We start from the raw sequence: 6434 nt of genomic DNA, 5'->3' as shown, positions 1-6434 counted from the left end.
GCGAGCAAAAGCAACCATCTAGCCGCTAGTGATGAGTGTTTTATTGTGCGTGTATGAATTCGTTGTAATATTACACGAAAACTACTGCACATTAGTTTGTGGTTCGACTTTTCAACTAAAACGGGTAGCTACAATCACACCCGCCTCCCTGTCACATGACTGATTAAACCGGAATTTGGCTACCGGCTTCCGGGACCGCCCATTTCGTCCGACTGCGGACTGAAGGAGAGAAAGGTAAATGTTATGATTTCCATCTATACCATTTGCTAATTCAGAATTGTGTGAGACAGAAATTGACAATCCACATCCATCCGCGCTTTTAAAATTGAAATTAAACCCAGTAGATCGATATATGGGGGCTTGAGCTGTGTTTCCACTCCTAGACTGTGATTTTTCCTGTTAGCCCAACCAACCCCCACCCCAAAAAGAGAGAGGACACCCCTTCCTACGAGGTGATAAACATTAGCCTACGAAAGAGAATTGACGAAGGCAGGAGATTTGACATACCGAATTAAAAACCATCCATTTGAATCCCTTTATTAACTAGCTAATACTATTCTAAACGTGTATAGCTAATTAATGGTAAGCAGTTTTATACTATGCAGATAGCGCTAACGTTATGAGAAGTGACAATTTGCTCGGTTTATGGTGAATAATTGTTTGTTTTCCGTAGCAACTTATATGACATCTGTTCTTTACTTAATTCTTGAGAAATGGACATTGAACCCAATCGTTCCTTACAAAAAAAAGATTGCAGTTTTGAACGTGCAGTAACTGCAGTCGACTGTTATTTTGAACGCAGTATTTGCAGCATACTGCACTCTGTGACTGCTATCTTGTTTCGGAAGGGTGGTAAATGTTATAGTTGAAGTACCGGTAGTTAGTTGGTCGAGGAGGCATCATTTTGTCGCCTTCCCAGTCTGCACGTCTGTGTTGTAACTAGTTAACACTGGTTATGTGGTGCTTCCAAGACAACTGGGAATTCGGCGGGGGAAAAAACGAGGTCAAATGATTATCGACATTCAAAACTATTTGTCCAGTCGGTCGTTTTTATCAGGTAGTCAGGAGAAATCTCCGAGTTCAGTGTAATCAAGACAACTAGATATTCGTGGATAAAAACGACCCACTGGACAAATCGAGTAACCAGCTGTTTTGAACGCGGCATATTTATTTTTTACGTTTTATTTAACTAGGCAAGTCAGTTAAGGGGCAGAACAACATTTTTACCTTGTCAGCTCGGGAATTTGAACCAGCAACCTTTCGGTTACTGGCCAAACGCTCTAACCACAAGGCTACCTGCCGCCCCACATATTTAACTGTGGCGTTTGTAATTTGACAGAGGGATATATTGTGGGATCTCCGTTTACTGTGAATACATATTGCTGATGCATGGACAATGTGGTAGGATCCACATTGGCATGTTCGTTTATCATTGGATCCCATGCGTAATGTTCAGAGGATGACACAGCACATCGAGGATGCTACCCTGCGGGTGAAATGGCACAGATGCTGATCAGTTTCCGGGTGGTAATTGCCAGAGACTGGTTACCATCTTTTTGGGTATTTGGGAGACCCCTTGCTTGTTAGCTGAAAGCTTAACTCATATCCACCTCGATGTAAGAGAACGGAGTTGAGCTTTCCTCAGCTACATGCTTGCTAGCCTGCATGTAATTATATGCAGATTGAGCATTGTCCGTTTATGGTTGCTATAAATGTTGGCAAATTTGAAAATCAAAACCGATAAGAGAATAGAGTACAAGAAGCCGGCTGCTGTGTGCGCATTGTGCTACACTTGCTGCGCGCGCTAAAGACGGAGATCCACCCACGTGGTAACTCCTAAGTGGGTTTGGGGGAAAAAATGTTTGCCACTAGTTAGCACAGCCTCAAAGTCAGAATTGGCTATATCTTAAAAAATGAATTTAAGGTTAGGCATAATGTCGGGGCGGGAGGTAGTCTAGTGGTTAGAGCATTGGACCAGTAACCGAAAGGTTGTTGATTCGAATCCCCGAGCTGACGGAGTAAACATCTTTCGTTCTGTCCCTGAACAAGGCAGTTAACCCACTGTTTCTTAGTAGGCCGTCAATGTAAATAGAATTTGTTCTTAACTGACTTGCCTCGTTAAAAACAATTTAAAAAATTAGCAGTGTGGTTTGGGTAAATTGTAGAAATGGGCGGGGTTTATGACATTGTGGCTGTGGTAACTAGTGACGAGCGAGGAGGCTGTTGAAGCAACATGGCGCCGCACAGCAAAGCAATCCTGCACGCCTTATCGTCTCACGTTACCGGAGCTTGTCAGAACTGAGGGTTTGAAAGTTATCCACTATCCGTAGACTGCATGCATGTGGCTAGCAATATTAATGTTTATTGTATGACAGTTCTCAGGTCTGCCTTGTTTGTTGTCCCGTGAATTTGTAGCTATGTATGTTTTGCGTGACTGAAAAATGACCGGTGTATGGCTTCTAATGCTAATGTAGCGTAGGGAATAATACATTTGGCATTAGCTCAAATACTTTGTTTGACTGCACAACTATTCTGTCCGCAGGGGTGTCTGGTAAGATGTCTTTCTGTTGTAGTAGCATCTGCATTAGAGAAGCGATTACTGATATACGGCGATTACCGACACGTGAACTTGGCTGAGAACCTCGGCTCAAAATGGATGCCGCTTCAGAGCCAGCTCGTGAGCCTTGAGGAAGCAGGCGAGCCATGATCCCAGATTTACCCCATTATTAATTAGTCCTCTACCAAATGCCTTTCTCTGAATAGCTTTGGCTCTCATCTTGAATTACAGCTATTGTAAATAGCAACAGTAGTGGTGGAATTGTGATGATAATCAATAACAAAAACTGATGTAGCTTGCCAAGTGTATGGTCATTGACTAGAACCTGTCTGGTCCTGGGTGAAAATGGTTAGGAAGCCCCGGTGTTGGGAATAAGGTCACTCACCTGCAATGTTCGGAACGTTGTTGATCATACAAATCTAATATACAGAGGACACTGTCATTCAATTCTGTCCCACAGATGTGAAGTTGTTCTTTATCACATTTCAATTTGTAATGCTCTCTCAGATGGGATCTGGCAGATGGGTAGTGATTGGAATGGAATTTCTTTTTAGCGCATGACACACCACAATACTTTAGAAACAATTGGCCCCTGATGTCCCCTGTAAGGCTTGTTATATTAAGCTATGGGTTACATATAAACATTATTTGGCAGTAGCTACACGTGCAGTCTTGACAGGTGTCTTTTTCCTTCCTTTCCACCACAGAAATGCATTACTTTTTTGACACTGCCATCGGCAGTACCTGGTTGGTACTGTTCCGTTACCTAGCTTTCGAGTTGAACAGACATTTCAGAGGTCATCACATCTAGTGTGTTTGTGCATGGCCATCCAGGCAGTACAGTGCTTTTAAGGCCGACTATCGGGTAGGCTATGTTATATGTGAACAATGTCTGAGAATCAGAGGCTAGCAATTCAAACGTTACGAACATGACATGTAGATGCCACTGTTTAGTCATTCCCTTCAGCACTCTTTTTTGTTTGAGACTGCATAACAAACACTGTAAACTTCCCATGATACTACCATTCACACAGACTAACACCTAAAATAATCCACTAGTACATAGGTAAACACACACACACACACTTTTCTGCTTTGTTATGGCGACAGCCTGTGTCTTAGGCCTCTGCTCCCACCCACACTAGGTCATGGGGTCCGTGTTGGGATTATGCATCGGTCTCTGTTGCATTGGTGGTTGAAAATGAACGTCCCCGCCCCACACATACACATTCATCCCCCTCTGCTGCCTGTCAGGCCAGCTGGATGACTGAAACTGGTGGGTGTGGTCTCGGCTGGGTTTCACACATCCCCCTCCCTTCAACCCCTTCTCCCTTGGGCTATCCTGCCTGGTCAGTTCTGCACTGCAGCACTATTGCTGCGGGAGTAGGATATATACTGATTTTATTTAGTATGCACACAGTTAATGCTGTTGGAATAATAGGAGGTGATTGAGATATAAGGCCATGACTGTTTGCTCATCAAGGAACTCAACTGAATCCTTCATGTATGTGAAGTGCTCCCTCATCCTTCCAGAGGGAACCGTTTTAGGCTTCAGCTATAGGGTGTGGCCAAAAACATAGGTCTCTTCCCCTCAGGGTGAATCAGTTTTTCATTAGCTGTCTTCCTGTCAGTTTGAGTGCGTCAGGGTGAGCACAGGGAGACCGTCCAAAAGGGCTCTACACAGTCTATGCAAACTAAGGCGATGGAGGTCCGTTTACTTCACTACGTAGTTCTACATACATTTGTGCGGCTGAAGTTTTGGAACTTGACTCAAACTGAACCTTGTTGGCTTCTTTTGCGTAGACTGGAGAGACCTTTTTACTTCCGGAGTGTCAACTCAGCACCAACTCACTCTCTGTCTCTGACCTTAACCAACCACAACCTCTCATTGCCATTTCCTTTCTAACTCCCTGACCGGTCTGAGGGTGTGCTAGTGGAAAATGTCTATTTCAACATTTCTTTAAGTTTGCTGTTCCACCTGTCCATTTGAAAGGTGCTGGGTTTGTTTAGTGTGCTTTTCTTCTCTGTCTTGTAGTCAGTGTTTATTTTGGCTTCTTTCACCTGCCAGAAGTGTAATTTCCCTTAGAAAACACTGACTCAGAATGACTCAGGGCTTTTCCCAACTGCTCTTTGTGTGTGGCTGAGAAGGAGAGAGGGTGTGTGTCTACTGTTAATTCAAGAATGAATGGCCGCTAGATGAAACCCAACATATTCTATCGGGACAATAACAGTGATGCGGCAAAAAAAAATAGTTATATATTGCAATATTATTTTGGATGATATTATATCGATACTTTAACTTCAAGTATGGATTTGTAAAGCAATTAAATGCTAGATAGCTAAAACTGCCAGGGGTTTTTATGCATAGAAAAGTCTTGGGTGGGTCTCCTATGTCTAAACATTTACAAAATAAATAATAATAATCGTGTCCATGCGTATACGGAACATATTCAGACCTCTTCCCCATTTCCACATTTTGTTACGTTATTCTTATTTAAAAAATGTATTAAATAAAACATTTTCCTCATCAACCCACACACAATAACCCATAAAGGCAAAGTGAAAAACGGTTTTCAGATTATTATTATTTTTTAAATTGATACCTTATTTACTGAAGTATTCGGAGCCTTTGCTATGAGACTGGAAATTGAGCTCCTGTTTCCATTGATCATCCATGATGTTTCTACAACTTGATTGGAGTCTTCCTGTGGTAAATTCAGTTGATGGCACATGATTTGGAAAGGCAAACACCTGTCAAAATACGGTCCCACAGTTGACAGTGCATGTCAGAGCAAAAACCAAGCCATGAGGTCGAATGAATTGTCCATAGAGCCCCCGAGACAGGATTGTGTCGAGGCACAGATCTGGGGAAGGGTACCAAAACATTTCTGCAGCATTGAAGTTTCTGAAGAACACAGAGGCCATCATTCTTAAATGGAAGAAGTTTGGAACCACCAAGACTTCCTAGAGCTGGCCAAACTGAGTAATCTGGGGAGAAGGGCGTTGTTCAGGGAGGTGACCAAGAACCCAATGGTCCCTCAGACAGGGTTCCTCTTTGGAGATGGGAGAACCTTCCAGAAGTACAACCATCTCTGCAGCACTCCACCAATCAGGCCTTTATGGTACAGTGGCCAGACGGAAGTCACTTCTCAGTAAAAGGCACATGACAGCACGCTTGGAGTTTGCCAAAAAGCACCTAATAGACTCTGACCATGGGAAACAAGATTCTCTGGTCTGATGAAACCAAGATTGAACTCTTTGGCCAGAATGCCAAGCGTCACGTTGGGAGGAAACCTGGCACCGTCGCTACGGTGAAGCATGGTGGTGGCACCATCAAGAACTATTTAATCAACTTTAGACTATAGCTGTAGCCTAACAACATGATAGTCAGTCAGTACCAGTCAAGTTTGGACACACCTGCTCATTCAAGGGTTTTCTTTATTTTTACTATTTTCTACATTTTAGAATAATAGTGAATACATCAAAACAATGAAATAACACAATAGCACATGACACATTCAAAATATATTTTAATTAGCCATCCCTTGCCTTGATGACAGCATTGCACACCCTTGGCATTCTCTCAACCAGCTTCATGAGGAATGCTTTTCCAACAGTCTTGAAGGACATCCCACATATGCTAAGCATTTGTTGGCTGCTTTTTCTTCACTCTGCGGTCCAACTCATCCCAAACCATCTCAATTGGGTTAAGGTCTGGTGATTGTGGAGGCCAGGTCATCTGATGCAGCACTCCATCACTCTTCTTGGTCAAATAGCCCTTAAGCAGCCTGGAGGTGTTTTGGGTCATTGTCCTGTTGAAAATGAAAAACGAAACTGTTTTTGTTCTTTACCTATGGCGTATTGTGTGTAGATTGAT

General features: G+C 42.9%; 1 protein-coding gene across 7 annotated transcripts in view; it reads left to right on the top strand.

The window, feature by feature from the left end:
• The first annotated feature begins 147 nt into the window (after positions 1 to 147).
• The window catches only part of LOC110507923 (eukaryotic translation initiation factor 4 gamma 1), a 71402-nt gene continuing 65115 nt past the window's right edge, over positions 148 to 6434 (top strand). For all 7 annotated transcript variants that reach the window (XM_090223858.1, XM_090223857.1, XM_090223856.1 and 4 more), the window contains exon 1: positions 148 to 234. The gene's annotated coding sequence lies outside the window, so the exon portion shown is untranslated. The remainder of the gene's footprint in view (positions 235 to 6434) is intronic.

The sequence above is a fragment of the Oncorhynchus mykiss genome, chromosome 27, assembly GCF_057628025.1.
Source record: "Oncorhynchus mykiss isolate SJ-2025 chromosome 27, ASM5762802v1, whole genome shotgun sequence".
NCBI lineage: Eukaryota > Metazoa > Chordata > Actinopteri > Salmoniformes > Salmonidae > Oncorhynchus > Oncorhynchus mykiss.
Note: the sequence above shows the minus strand (reverse complement) of the source record. Positions and strands in the feature narration are given on the sequence as shown.